Consider the following 14756-nt stretch of genomic DNA (forward strand, 5'->3'; position numbering starts at 1 on the left):
GGACATTGGGCTCACGACCTGAAGGTCGTGGGTTTGAGTCTCGACCAAGGCAGCGTGTTGTGTCTTTTGAGCAAGGCACTTAACCACACACTGCTCCAGTCCACCCGGTTGAAAATGGGTATTGGCAAAATGCTGGGGGTTAAACTCGTGATAGACTGGCGTCCTATCTGGTGGGGAGTCTCGTACTCTCAGTCGCTTCACACCACAGGAACTGGCATAAGCACCAGTCTGATGGGCCACAAAGGCTCGGGACAGACTTTAACTAAACTTTGTAAATGTCCTGAATAGTAGGAAGTTCACATCTACAGATGTGTTGGGCTGTCCGCGCCACTCTCTGTGGAGTCCTGCGATTGAGGGAAATACAGTTCCTATACCAGAGAGTGATGCGGCTAGTCAGGATGCTCTCAGTTGTGGTCCCTGTAGAAAATTCTGAGGATATGGGGGCCCATATCAAACTTTTTCAAATGTCTGAGGTGAAAGAGGCCCTGTTGTGCCTTTTAAACCACACAGCTGGTATGTACAGACCATGTGAGATCCTCAGTGATGTTTATGCCAAGGAACCTAAAGCTGTTCATCCTCTCAACCCCAGACCCATTGATGTCAATAGGGGTTAGCCTGTCTCCGTTCCTCCTGTAGTCCACAACCAGCTCCTTTGCTTTTGTGACATTGAGGGAGAGGTTCCTGACACCAGGTAGATGTGGGAAATCACAGTGGGCAAAAACCAACACAAACCAATAGAAAAGTAAGATCTTATGATTAACCAATTGAATGTGGCATTTGAAATGTATTATGTTAAACCAACGTGTTCCCTTCTAATATTTGAAAGAGATGTTAACTCTTTAAACAACTTAGAAAGTTGAATTACCTCAGATCAGTCAGATTTCATCATCTCACTAACATATTATTATGGCAAATAGATGGGACTGGAGTTTTCTCCAGATGAAAAGAGGGGAAGAAAATGGAAGTAACTCCAAAATGAAGTGCATGCCTCCTCTGCCTATGACTATTATCCTCAAAGTTTCTTTCTAAGGCATAAGTAGGAAAAGTAACAAAGTTCTGCAAAGTGAGTTCAGAGAGTTAGGTGCTAAGTTAAAAGACATGACCTCCAGGATTGTGACCTCAGGATTGCGACCCATGCCATGAGCCAATGAGGCAAGAAATAGGAAGTTTAACACATAGCTAAGGAGTTGGTGTAGGAAGGATTTTTGGAACAATGAGCTCTCTTCCAGGGAAGGTGGGACCTGTACAGAAGAGATACTTGCGCCTGAACTGGAGGGGAACTAATATCCTAACAAGAAGGTTTGCTAGTGCTGAACAGTAGCGTCTAAACTAGAGTTGCAGGAGGTTGGGAACCAGAGTGCCAGAACTGTTAGTGGAGAGATTGTGGAGACAGATGTTGTTTAGACCTCAGACAAATTCAGGAATCAAAAAGTTGAGCATGGTGCGACTACCACCCTAAGCTGCATATATTTCAATACAAGAAGCATTGTAGGAAAGGCAAGCTCTGGGTGTGGATCAACACCTGGAATTATGAAGTCGTAGCCATTCATGAGACTTGGTTGCCGGAGGGGCAGGACTGGCAGCTCAGTATTCCGAGGTGCCATTGTTTTAAATACAACAGAGCAGGAGGGTTTAAAGGGGGAGGGGTGACATTATGAGTCAGGGAAAGTGTCACACCAGTGCTCAGTCAGAACAGTCTGGAAATCTTGTCCAGTGAGGCTTTACGGGTGGTACTGAGGAATAAGAAAGGTGTGGCCACACTTATGGGGCTACATTATAGACCATCCACACGACCCACTCTACCCAACAGTCCGCGGGATTTAGGGGAACAAATTTGTAGAGAGATCACCAACTGTTGCAAGACACAGTGCAGAAAGCTTTTTGAATTTCAATATGACTTATCGCATGTCCTAAGCCATAGAATGGCACTGAGAAATCAGAACCTGAGCTCAAAGGAACAACAAAGACAAGACATTTTTCTTTGTTCAGAAACTTCCAACAAAGTATCAGAATAATAGTTTCCCGCAGTGTCAAAATCTGGTGACAATTTGAAAAGAGTGTAACAGTAGGAAAGACATATATAAAGCTACATAACTGGAGGAGGATATTAAGAAAACCTAGCTACTGGAAATCCAAAATACACCAGAAAATGCTGAAGGCACTCAGCAGGACAGGCAGCATCTGTGCTACACCTCATATACCATCTGTACAGCTCTAACCTGACAGTTTCCCCCCACCCCCATTCTTCTCTCTTCTTCCATTCTCTATACTAGCTCCCCTTTTATCCTTTCTCTTCTCCTCACCTGCATATCACCTCCCTCTGGTGTTCCTCCTTCTTCCCTTTCTCTCATCATCCACTCTCCGTTATCAGATTCCTTCTTCTTCAGTCCTTTTCCTTGTCTGCATATCACCTCCCAGCTACTCACTTCGTCCGCCCCTCCCACACCCACCAACCTTCCCCTTCACTTGGTTTCACCTGTCACCTACCAACTTACACTCCTTCCGCGTCCCATCACTTATTTTGCCTTCTTCCCCAAGGGACTTGGCCCAAAATGTCGGCAGTTTCTTCCTCTCCATAGGTGCAGCCTGACGTGCTGAGTTGTGCTAGCATTTTGTGTGTGTTGCTCCGGATTTCCAACATCTGTAGAATCCCTTGTGTGATGAGAAACAGTCAACCTTCCAACTCTAAGACTCTTCTTTGGGTGGGTCATCTTTGATGCATTCAGGCAGAAGCTGTGCAAGGTCAACAGCGGTTCAGTTGATTAACATTTGATTCAGAAGCTCATTGTTACCTCCTACTCAAAGATATTAGCATATTCACTCTGTGGTTCCTTCATTAGGAACCTCCTTTACCTCATAAAGTGGCCACTGAGTGCAGATGTAGGCTGGGACTCCAGTGCCATTCCAAGAGAGTGCCACATTGTCAGAGGTACTGAATTTGACTTCTACCAGTCATTAAGGCAGAAGTAAAAGATTCCATGGGATTGTTTGGAGGAAGTGCAGAGGAATCTTCCATGGTGGGCCAGTCATTCCCTATCTTGCATCACTAGCCATTACCAGATTGCTAATGGGAGAGGCTTTCTGCATGCATATTGGATGCTGCATTTCTATCCATTCTTACTGGCTTGTAATGACGCGAAAACTGCTATATAATTGCAAATCTCTACAGTATTTCATGTTAAGGCGATTGGATACTTTGCACTGATGCGTGCAACTCCCCAGCTCCCATACCTCTGCAACCTTTTGGGGTGAACTATTTCCCTTCTCAGGTGTCCCCACAAGTTGCCTGCCTCCAGCAGAGTGGGAGTACAGACCCTGATTCAGTTTTCACTGTAACCTCAAGGCTTCACTCAGTTGTCTTAAGCCCTAAAAACACCCCCAGTGCAGCTCATATCTCCTTTCTTGTTTTAAATACAGCTGAACTGGCACACAGGGACGATAGGGATTTGGCTGCTGAATAGCTTCCTTCTGTTGGACATAAACTGCAGCCTCATTAATGCAAATATCCAGTGTGAACAGCCTGTGCCTCGCGTCTTTAATTCCTATTTCAGATTTAATTACTGCCCTTCTCCTGCAATAACCAGAAGCAAACCACACATTGAGGAGCTGTGCGAAGAGACTGAATCTTCCCCCCTCTCCTGCCCTCCCCTCCCCAATTGGGGTCAAGTGACCCAGCAGGTGCGACATGTTTTCATCCAGCCTGCAACTCAGAGTTTTCTCCAAACTCCTATCGATGCTTTTGTCGGGCAAGGATACGAACTTCAGCGCCATAATCCCAGTAATAAAATCAAAATCACTAATTCCCGGACTAATATCAATAGTGCCTTTATTCCAGCCAAATCCATATGCAAAAACCATGCTATGGAGACTGAAATCCACTGCTATTCTTTCTCAAAGAAGAAATAATTGACCCCATTTCTTTGACAGCTGCTGATGTAAGGTCTTATTAGATCCGTTGCCTAGGGGGCGTGTAAGGAATAGAATACATAATGCTAAAGTTAAATAAACAGCGCTGAGAGATTTCATTCTGTTCCTCCCATAAAACTCCCTGGCTGTAGAGCAGATTCACGTGGATTTGAGTGTAACTGCACGTTCCCAGTTTGGAGCTAAAGTATCCCATTGTCCCAGATCTCTGTTCTGCTTCGAAAACCCTTTGGAATATCAACATTCAATTGTCATTTTTTGAAGTTGCTCTCAAACAATATATTTAATCCTTTCCTCATGTTTGTCTCCTGTAAAGCGGCCAGCTATTTCGAGATATCCCTTGTTTTCAAAATGCTTCCACAGTCTCATTCCTCCCGATCAACCTAAGCTCCTCCAGCCCTGCCACCTGTGATGGCAACAGAGAGTGTTAAGGAGTCAAACGACTTGCATTGGTAGCACCATTCCTTGCAGTCTTGACTGCAAGAAATAGTCCTCAAAGCATCACATGACAAGGCAGTCAAATGTTGGACTGTGTGGGTGAAGTAGAACATAGAGCACCACTACAGCACAGTATAGGCCATTCAGCCCACAATGTTGTGCTGACCTTTTAACATAATAGAAGATCAATCTAACTTTCCCTCTTACATAGCCTTCCATTTCTTCTATCATCCATATGCCTAACTAACAGTTTCTTAAATGCCCTTAATGTTCCATCTACCATCACCCCGGGCATCGAGTTTCATGCAACTTTCTGTCTCTGTGTAAAGAATTTACCTCTGACAGCCCCCCCCCCATACTTCCCTCCAATTACCTTAAAATTATGCCCTGGTATTGACCATTTCTGCCCTGTGAAAAAGTCTCTGGCCATTCAATCGATCAATGCATCTTATACACCTCCATCAAGTCACCTCTATCCCCCTTTGCTTCAAAGAGAAAAACTCTAGCTCGTTCAACCTACCCTCATAAGTCATGCTCTCTAATCCAGGCAGCATCCTGGTAAATCTCCTCTGCACACGCTCTAAAGCTTCCTATAATGAGGCGACCGGAACTGAACATTAAGTCCATTCTACAAAGATAAGAGGGGTTTAGAGACTAATAGAGTTTCCTGAAGTGAATAGAGGACTCTGAAGAACGGTGCATTAAGGAAGTAGCCTCATTACACAAACGGTCACCAATGGAGAAAATTGTCAGCGAGTTGTTGGTTAAACTATGAAGGGAATAGACAGGTTAGACTGAACCTATAAGGACATGAGTGTCTTCTATAAATACCTGCAGTTTTGGGAGCCCAGCACCGTAGTCTAACATCCCTCCCAAGTGCGAATGTTGATGCTGCGTAGATCAATGTCAGCATTCACCAGCAGAGTTTCGCTTGACTTCTGTAGTACAACAGTGGGCAGCAAAGTGTCACGAGTGGCTTCGCTCAGCAGAGGGAGCAAGCAAGGATCCTGGTGCAGGGTTTCTCAGAGGCAGACTGACAGTGATGTCTGCTGTGAAAAGGTCAGACCTTCCTGGACAGACACCTCTGCCATGAGGGTGATTTCATTCATCAGATGTCCTTCAACAATTCACAGAATAACACAATCAATGAACAGTTGCAACAGGGAAGGAGGCTCTTCAGCCCATCAAAATCCATGCAAGAGCACTCTAACTAGTCACACTTCACACTCTCTCCTGATAGCCCTGCAAATTGTTTCCTTGCAGTTACCTACCTTTTTAACTCAGTAATCAAATGTGCCTAAGGCAGGATATATTCCAGACCCAAACCATATACTGCATGAAGACATTTTTCCTCACATCACTTTTGGTTATTTTGTCAATCACTCTCATTCTATGTGTTCTGATTCTTAACCTTTCCACTAATGGGGACACTCTGTCTACACCCTTCATAAATATTTCTCTCTGATTTCATCTGTTCCAACAACAGCCCAGGGTTCTCCAGTCTACTCACAAACCTGTTATCCCGAAATTACTGTAATAAATCTTTGCTACACACTCTCTAAAGTCTTTCTTGAAGCATGGCAACCTTTGGGCCGGCTGGTGGCGCAACGACATCAGCGCTGGACCCGGGAGCGGAGGTTCTTGGGTTCGAAACTAGTCGGGTCCGCTCCCGAGTACACTTTCCATCTGTGCTGGGTTAAGTGTCAAGATCACAACTCGTCTTCATAAAATAAAGGGAAAATACTGTGAAAATATCTGTGTGAGGTGTGGCGTGCCACACAGTCTCTCTCTCGCTCTGCACCTTGTAAAAGCCATGAAAAAGACATCATCACGGATGCACGCACGGACACGCCAAAAAAAAAAGAGAGAGAGAAAGAAACATGGCAACCAGGACACGACACATTACTCCAGTTGTGGCTAAACCAGTGTTTTATAAAGTGGTGTGCGTGTTTGTGTGTGAGTGTGTGTGTGTGTGTGTGTATATGTGTTAGGTAGATACTTTATTGATCCCAAAGGAAATTACAGTGTCACAGCAGCATTACAAGTGCACAGATATACAAATATACAAATATTGGAAGAGAAGTGGAAGGAGTAAAATATAAGTTACCTCAGACAGTCTAACAGGAGGATGTCTTCACTTCCCTGGCTGTAGATTGACTCATTATAGAGCCGGAACAAAGAGTTGCCAACATGATGAGATGTGCAGGTGATAGGAGTTTGGGACCAAGGCTGGGTGTTGGGCTGGAGGGCAAGGACCACGAATAGGTGCAGGGGCAGAGCTGAACGATGGGGGCAAGTCTGAGTATGCAGCATGATCCCTGGAATGGGAAAGTGATCAGGATCACAGCCAGAGCCAGAGATGAGGTCAGTAGCTCAGCGTATGCCTTGAGAGAAGACACCTGGGATACAGTGAGGAATATTGCTGGGGCCAGAGACCAGGAGTGTAGTTTTGTGTCTGGAAGAAGACCGGAGCCAGGAGCATCACTGGGCGCATAGCCAGAGCCAGGGGCTGGATATAAGGACTTATGCACAGCTGGACACAGGAGCCAGGACAGTATAGCTTAAGCCTGGAGATGAGAATGTGGTTCAGTGTGTGGCCGGGACAGGGGACAAGGAGGTGCTTGGGTGTGCAGTCAGAGGGACAGTTCAGGAACGTTGTTCAGAGTGTAACCACAGAGAATGGTTAGGTGTGTGATCACAGACAGCAGTCAGGAGCTTTGGTTGGGTGGATGCAGAGCCAGATATGGGATCATGATTAGGTATGAAACCATGGTCAGGGTTCAGGACTACAGGTTTTGTGTGTGGTAGACACAGAGACTGGGGTTGGGGTTAGGTGGGGTCTAGATCTGGGCTTAGGAACAAGGAGTGGGGGAGGGTGATGTGGGTCAGAGCTCTGAGTCAGGAAGGCGTCAAGGTATGGAGCAGAAGACAATGATCAGGAACGCAACCAGCCCCTGGTTACCAATGCACCCAGGACCTGATAACATTGAAACATAGAAAATAAGGCAGCAGTTTTAGTGCCCCATTCCTGCTTCTTCTCATATCCTTTGGTCTCTCTTTATTCGTAAGAGCCATATCTCTTTCTTGAATACGCTTAATGATTTCACCTTATCGTCCCGCTATGACAGAGAGTTCTATTGATTCACCCCTCCTTGGGCAAAGCAATTCCTCCTCAGTTCAGTTCTAAATGGTTTACTATTTAAAGCAGTTAGCCCACAATCAATGTCAGGAGAAGCATTGCAGAATTCCCTATTTTCTCTCTTCTTTGTTTTCCAAGTAGTGGGATTACATTAACCAATATATTGGAACTAATCCAAATTCTAGTTAATTTTGGGACATGAGCACCAATACAACCACTATTTCTAGAATCATCGAATGCAAACTTTTAGACCCTGTACACCAATTGCCCTTCAAACTCATCAATTTTTCAATGATAATTTCCTGATAATTTTCTTCCATTCCTCTCTCCTACTAGAAACTAGGTTCCCTAACATTTCTGGAATGTTAGGTATGTTGAACCTTGTGAAGACAGGCCCAAAGAATTGTTCAGTTAGTCTGTGGAGCCAGCATCAGAATTTTGGGCAAGTGTATAGGTAGAGAGGGATGTGAGCATGCAGTCTGAATGTAATTAACTGGCCAGTTAATTACATTCAGAGCCAAGGTACGGCAAAACTAGTGATCCGTGATGGTTAGGGTTGTGGCCAGAATGGGTGACTAGGAATTATGATTAGAAATGTTGCAGGTTTAGGGAAACAGCACTATGGACAAGTGTGTGGTCAGATGCCGAGGGCCTGGAACAGAGTTGAGCATATGGCCAGTGCCAGGAGTCAGGAAGGTGGAGAACTATGTGGAATCACACATGTGGCTATCTCTGAAGCCATAGTCAAGGGTCAAGAACATGGTTTGATGTGTAATAGACGATGGATTTGGGAACATGGATCAGGCATGTGGATAAAGCCTGATAAAGCAGAATAAAGAGTTGACATTTCAAGCCATGTCCCTCCTGATGAAGGGTCTCAGCCCAAAATATCGACTCTTTATTCCTTTCAAAAGATGCTGCCTGACCTGCTGAGTTCCTCCAGCATTTTGTATATTTTACTCCAGATTTCCAGCATCTGCAGAATCTCTTGTGTTTATGATTTATCCACCCAATGTATTCCAGAACACCAACACACCACTCCCTGAAACCATATTTTCTTCTCCGTGTTGAATGTAAGTATGAGTATTCATTCAGGATCTCACCCACATCCCCTGGTCCCACACATTGACAACCCCTTTGGTCCCTAAGGTGACCCACTCTTCCCCGGCTACTCTCTCATTATTAACATACTTACAGAGTTTGGAAGAGTTAGTGAAGGTTAGAAAGTAGAAAGATTGAGTGAAACATTGCAGTGCTAGAAAGAGAGAGAAAACGTCCAGAAATAATCAAAAATCAGTCAGTTTCATATGAAGAAGCAATCAAAGTGTGATTGCACTGCTGACATTTTTCTGTAGCTACCAGCTGGTGGGAAGAATATTAGCATCATAAAGTAATACATGAAGAAAATAGGCCCTTTGACCCAACTTGACCACATTCCTGAACTAAGCCCATTTGCCTGCATTTGGTCCTTTTCCCTCTAAATCTTTCCTCTTCCATAAACCTGCCCAGATGTCTTTTAAGCATTATTGTACCTGCCTCACTTCCCTGGCAGTTCATTCCACATTCCCACCAACCTTATTTGAAAATCTTGCCTCTTAGCCCCCCCCCCGCCCCCCAACGTTGTCTTTCCCCTCACCTTAAACATACGTTCTTTAGTTTGAAACTCCTGATGCAGGGCCTCAGCCCACAAACATTTCTTAACCAGTAAGTCAACAAGCCAAAGTTTAAGTTGGATTATGCAAGTCAAGGACAGTGACAGCAGTTTTAGATGACTGTGAATATTAAATGAAAGAGACTAGCCAGGAATATTCTGTAGTAGTCGTGCCTAAATAACAAAGACGGGGATCGGGGTACCAGTCACAGATGAGCCAAGGCAAGAGCCTTTGTCTGTCAGTGTTGCAGATGTGAATTACCCCTTTGGTAAAGCTGTTCAAATAATCCCATTCCCTGCTCATTACTCTTATCCCAGAATGTGTCTCCACTCCCTGTCCTACAGAGCATTTCTGATCACAGGAATTCACTAAATAAAGAAGAGTTTGTTGCATTGCTTCTGCTTAGTCTGTCAACTACCATAATGTTGATTCTGCTGTCTATCAGAGAGAGTCACCAAGTTTCACTAATCAGACATCAGCAGGGAAATGCAAGATGGATTTTTACCGTGGATCATTGTCAAACTGATGAAACTGTGTGGGGATCAGTGGGAGGTGACACCAGAGTGCCTGACGCTTTGCTGCAACAGTAGGGTCGATAGCATAGAAAATATAAAAGAAAGTGATCTTTATGCTTGATGGGAACCGAATAATTGCTGCATCTTTAAAAGCCTATCAAGAACTCTTTGCATTTCCTACAGGCACCGAAAGCACTTTTCAATCTCATCCATGCGAGAAAGGCTGTTATTTTTTTCTCTCTGGGATCATTGAGATCATGTTCCTCAGGCAACTAATCCACTTCTACCTTATAATCATTATATCAGAGCATTCCTTCTTAAATATGACATCAATATTTGGTGTCTGTAAATACACAGTTCATATCTTTATCAATGACAACTACTGGTTTTGTGGTATTTATTGTGGATCTTATAATGAACTCCTGTTCATAATCTGTGGTTTTAATGCACTGACCCTCTGCCTGCAAAAAGAGCAGTTGTCAGTTTTCATCTAGTAGATATAAAGAGAATCACAGTATTAATGGGTCAAAGGGGAATGAACAGGGAGTGTTAGGGACCCTGTTTTCAAATGGTCATATATTAAAGATAACCATGGCAACCTTTCAGTCTCTAACTTATCAAGTTTTTGCAGATAGCTAACTGCAGACCCTTTAAACACAGACGCTATACAAGGCTCATTTGTCTGTAAAACATGAGAAGTGTTGTCAGATTAATATAAGAAAATATTTAATAAATACCTGAAATACAAATTACACAATAATCAAGTCTAGATCCTTCAAATCTCTGCCTTCCTACAATACTGACCACTTGCCCATCTCCGAATCCTTTCACACCACCATTAACTTTAAAACATGGGATTCCTTGCACAAACCTTTCTCTCTTCCTTTTTAAGCCCTCTTTAAAATCTCCCTCTATTGTTCACATGTCCCAATATTACCTTGTGTCTCAGAGATAAACCATGCTCCTCCAAGGACTCTTACAGAAATCCTGCCAGATCGATGTGGAGAGGATACTTCCTCTTGTGGAATCTAGATCTAGAGGCCATTCTTTAAAAATTAAAGGTGTTGCCCTTGTAGGACAGGATTGAGATGAATTTTTGGCCTCTCAAAATGTTGGAAACTTTTGCAATTCTCTTGCTCAAAGGCCAATGGAAGAAGCATCTTGGAATATTTTTAAGGCGGAGGTAGGTAGCTGCTTGATAAGAAAAGAGCATGGAGTTGAATTTACATTCAGATCAGTCATGCAGGATCAAGGGACTGAGTAACCCTTCTCTCTACATTTCACTTCTTGCTTCACTGTAAAATAACTTTACACTTTACTGATTGAACAGACTCAGCCCCAGTACTGGGTTTCTATATTTCCAAATCTGTGCACTTGTGCATCAGGCAAGAGGCATTGGAGCCTGAAGACCCACACCTCAAGGTTCAATATCAGCTTGCCCCCTGCTACCGTCAGATTCTTGAACCAACTGGAAAAACATTAACACTACCTTGGAATATATTTCTTTTTTCACTCCACTTGCAGTAATGTTTTTAAGTTTATTTTAGTCTAATTTGTTGTGTAAGCTATGTATAATTTGTGTTAAGTCTATGTTAGCTTGTATTTGTTATACTTGTGTAAGGGGTTTCTTCTTTTATGTTACTGCATAGGCTAATTAAAATGGCTTCTTTGTTATGTTAACTGCTGAAAAAGTTCTCTCACTAGCAGCTTGTTTGGGTTATATTATTGATAAGAGAGAGAACAAACCGATTGGGATGGATGTTATTCTTTCTTGTGTGTCTGTAAGCTATTGTGATGCACGGGTTTTTGAGGAGAAGGCGCGATGGGGAGAGAGAATGTGGACGTGATACTGTGAGCTGGCCGACGGGGCGGGCCCCGAGCCGGAGTCTGAGGTCCAGGGTCTTTGGTGAGGAGAGGAGATGAAGGCAGACTCGTGTGGAGTGCCTGGTCGACCACCATGGTTGGTCCCAGGCGGCGGGTCGAGGTGGTCAGAGGGGATCGAATGGTGGAAGGCCAACCCCATTTCTAGAGCTCCAACTGTGCATGAAGAGGTTGAACTTTGATAAGTTTGGCGCCTTTTACTTTCCTTTAATATTTTATCTCTATTAATTATATAGTTCCAGTAATATCTATAAATTGTAGTCATTTAATCGTATATGGTGTATCACCTGTTATTTGGCGGGGCCGAAGGCTGCTTCCCCTAGACGACAGTGAGTTGAGTGAGCCTGAAGCTTACCAGGGGGGCTACACTTGTAATGTACTGTCCTACTGCTGCTAAAAGTTAAGTTTCATAACTTAAATGTCCAAGATAATACACCAATGACAGTAACTTTAAACTTGAACTTGATCCTGGACCATCTTGCTGCTGCGTGAACAAAGTCACCAGAATGAAGTATGGGTAGATATGAAGCATATGCTTCAATAAAATCTCTTTATTCAATAAAATGACACACAGCAGGCATCATAATTGAGACCCCTTTCGGAGGAAGAAAGTCTGTCTGATCCAACACTACAGGACATTTTATAAGCAAAAGATTTAAGGATAATTCCATATTTACAATGCTTCCTTTGAACTGCACACCACTCTCACACTTCCCTCTTCGCACCCACACGACAGGTAGCTAAATGACATGCAAGTAACAAATTCAATCAGCATTTCTCAGTCTTCCAGTTAACTGTGGTTCATGGTCTTAGGAATCTATTGTTCAGAGCTGCATTTTAGATTTAATCCATGCTTCATATGCAAATCTGAAGACTAGTGGCTGAAGTCAGTTGCTGAAGTTATTTGCTATATGTGCTAACCACAAAAAAAAACGCTCTAACACATCTCATGTGTGGTTAGGAAACCTTGAATGGTTGGCCCTTCACTTTAATGTTAAGGATCTTTGACCTGAATGGTTAACCCAGTTTCTCTTTCCACAGTTGCTACCTGATATAGCTGTGTGTTTCCCACAAGTTTTAGTTCTGTTCCTTTTTAAATGCAGTTGACATGATTTCTGAAATCACATTGGACCCCGTCTATTTGAAATATATAGCATAGTACAGTTTCACAGTCTTTACAAGACCAGCACCTTGTCCCTAGGACATTAGATTGTATCCCACCATGATGAATTTACATTTAACTAATCAAATAAATCTGGAAATAAAGGAAAGAGTGAGTCCTTAGCTACAGTAACGATGAAAATGAAAAATTGCAGTACATACCCACTTATTTCACCAATGTCCTTCAAAGGACGAATTCCTTACCTGATCAGGATCAATGCATTACCTCAGTCTCCTTAGTTCAGGGAGAAACATCCAATATAGGCGTTATTTGCATCCTTCAGACAATCATTAAGAAATAAATAAAACTCAAAATTGTTGATAGTGGCATTATCAGATCTGTATTCTAACAGAGATTGACAAACTAGACTGTGTTAATTTTGATTTTTTTCTTGCTCACCCTTCCATTCTTTTCCACTTCCCCAATCCAATGAGATTTGCCAATGTTGTTCTCAAGGAAAGGAACCATTGTGGAACGCACGGGCACTCACATGGGTCCCAGCTATCCCTGCCTGTTGGCTATGTGGAACAGTCTATGTTGCAGCCTACACTGGTGATTGTCCAGCACTTTTTCTATGCTACATCAACAACTGCATTGGTGCTGCTTCCTGTACCTGTGCTGAACTCGTTGATTTCTTCCACCTTCTACCCGGCCCTCAAATTCACCTGGTCCATTTCTAACACTTCCCTTCCCTTTCTCGATTACGCTGTCTCTATATCCGGAGACAGCTCATCGACCAATGTCTATTATAAACCAATGGACTCTCACAGTTGCCTGGACTATACCTCATCCCACCTCGTTACTTGTAAAACGATCATCCCCTTTTCTCAATTCCTCTGTCTCCACCACATCAGCTCTCAGGATGAGGTTTTTCATTCTAGAGTGAAGGAGGTGTCCTCCTTTTTCCCTTCCTCCACCATCAACGCTGTCCTCAACTGCATCGCTTCCATTTCATGCACGTCTGCTCTTACCCCATCCTCTAGCCACGCTACCAGGGATAGGGTTCCTCTTGTCCTCACCTACCACCCCACCAGGCTCTGCATCCAGCACGTAATTCTCCGAAACTTCTGCCACCTCCAACTGGATCCCCTAAATTTCTGCTTTCTGCAAGGATCCCTTGTCCATTCGTCCCTCCCCACTGATCTCCCTCCTGGCACTTATCCTTGCAAACAGAACAAGTGCTTCACCTGCCCCTACACCTCCTCCCTCACTACCATTCAGGGCCCCAAACAGTCCTTCCAGGTGAGGCAACACTTCATCTGTGAGTCTGTTGAGGTCATATACTGTGTCCGGTGCTCCCAGTGTGGCCTCCCAGTATGTTGGTGAGACCCAAAGTAGATTGGGAAGCCGCTTCACTGAGCATCTACACTCCGTCCACCAGAGCCAGTGGGATCTTCCAGTGACAACCCATTTTAATTCCACTTCCCATTCCCATTCTGATATATTCATTTATAGCCTCCTCCACTGTCAGGATAAGGCCACACTTAGTTTGGAGGAACAACGCGTTATGTTCCATTTGGGTAGCCTCCAACCTGATGACATGAACATCAATTTCTCAAACTTCCGGTAATGCCTCCACCATTACCACCCTTCACCATTTCCCATCTCCTTGCCCACCCATCACCTCCCTCTGGTGCTCCTCCCCCTCCCCCCTTTCTTCTTTCTTCCACGGCCTTCTGTCTTTTTCACCAATCAACTTCCTAGCTCTTTGCTTCATCCCTCCCCCTCCAGGTTTCACCTATCGCCTGCCATTTCTCTCTCCCCTCCACCCACCTTTCAAATCTACTCCTCAGCTTTTTTTTCTCCAGTCCTGGCGAAGGGTTTCAGCCCGAAACATCGACTGTACTTTTTTCCATAGATGTTGTCTGGCCTGCTGAGTTCCTCCAGCATCTTCTGTGTGTTGCTCAGATTTCCAGCATCGGCAGATTTTCTCTTGCATGGTGGTAGGTGTCTGTCCAAACTTACAGTCTCCTCCATCCAATTCCTGACTCTTAATATCAGAAAGAAACAAATCAGCTTGGCTATGTATCCTGAACAGTGGGATA

At 43.9% G+C, this 14756-nt stretch overlaps 1 long non-coding RNA gene across 1 annotated transcript; it reads right to left on the reverse strand.

Annotated features, from left to right (window-relative positions):
- Positions 1 to 2520: 2520 nt before the first annotated feature.
- Positions 2521 to 9177, reverse strand: LOC134358180 (uncharacterized). The gene is made up of 3 exons (XR_010020821.1): positions 9138 to 9177; positions 5194 to 5479; positions 2521 to 2733 (listed from the first exon to the last, which is right to left on the reverse strand). It is a non-coding gene; the product is annotated as an uncharacterized LOC134358180 (long non-coding RNA).
- Positions 9178 to 14756: the final 5579 nt, after the last annotated feature.

The sequence above is a fragment of the Mobula hypostoma genome, chromosome 18, assembly GCF_963921235.1.
Source record: "Mobula hypostoma chromosome 18, sMobHyp1.1, whole genome shotgun sequence".
Classification (NCBI taxonomy): Eukaryota; Metazoa; Chordata; class Chondrichthyes; order Myliobatiformes; family Myliobatidae; genus Mobula; species Mobula hypostoma.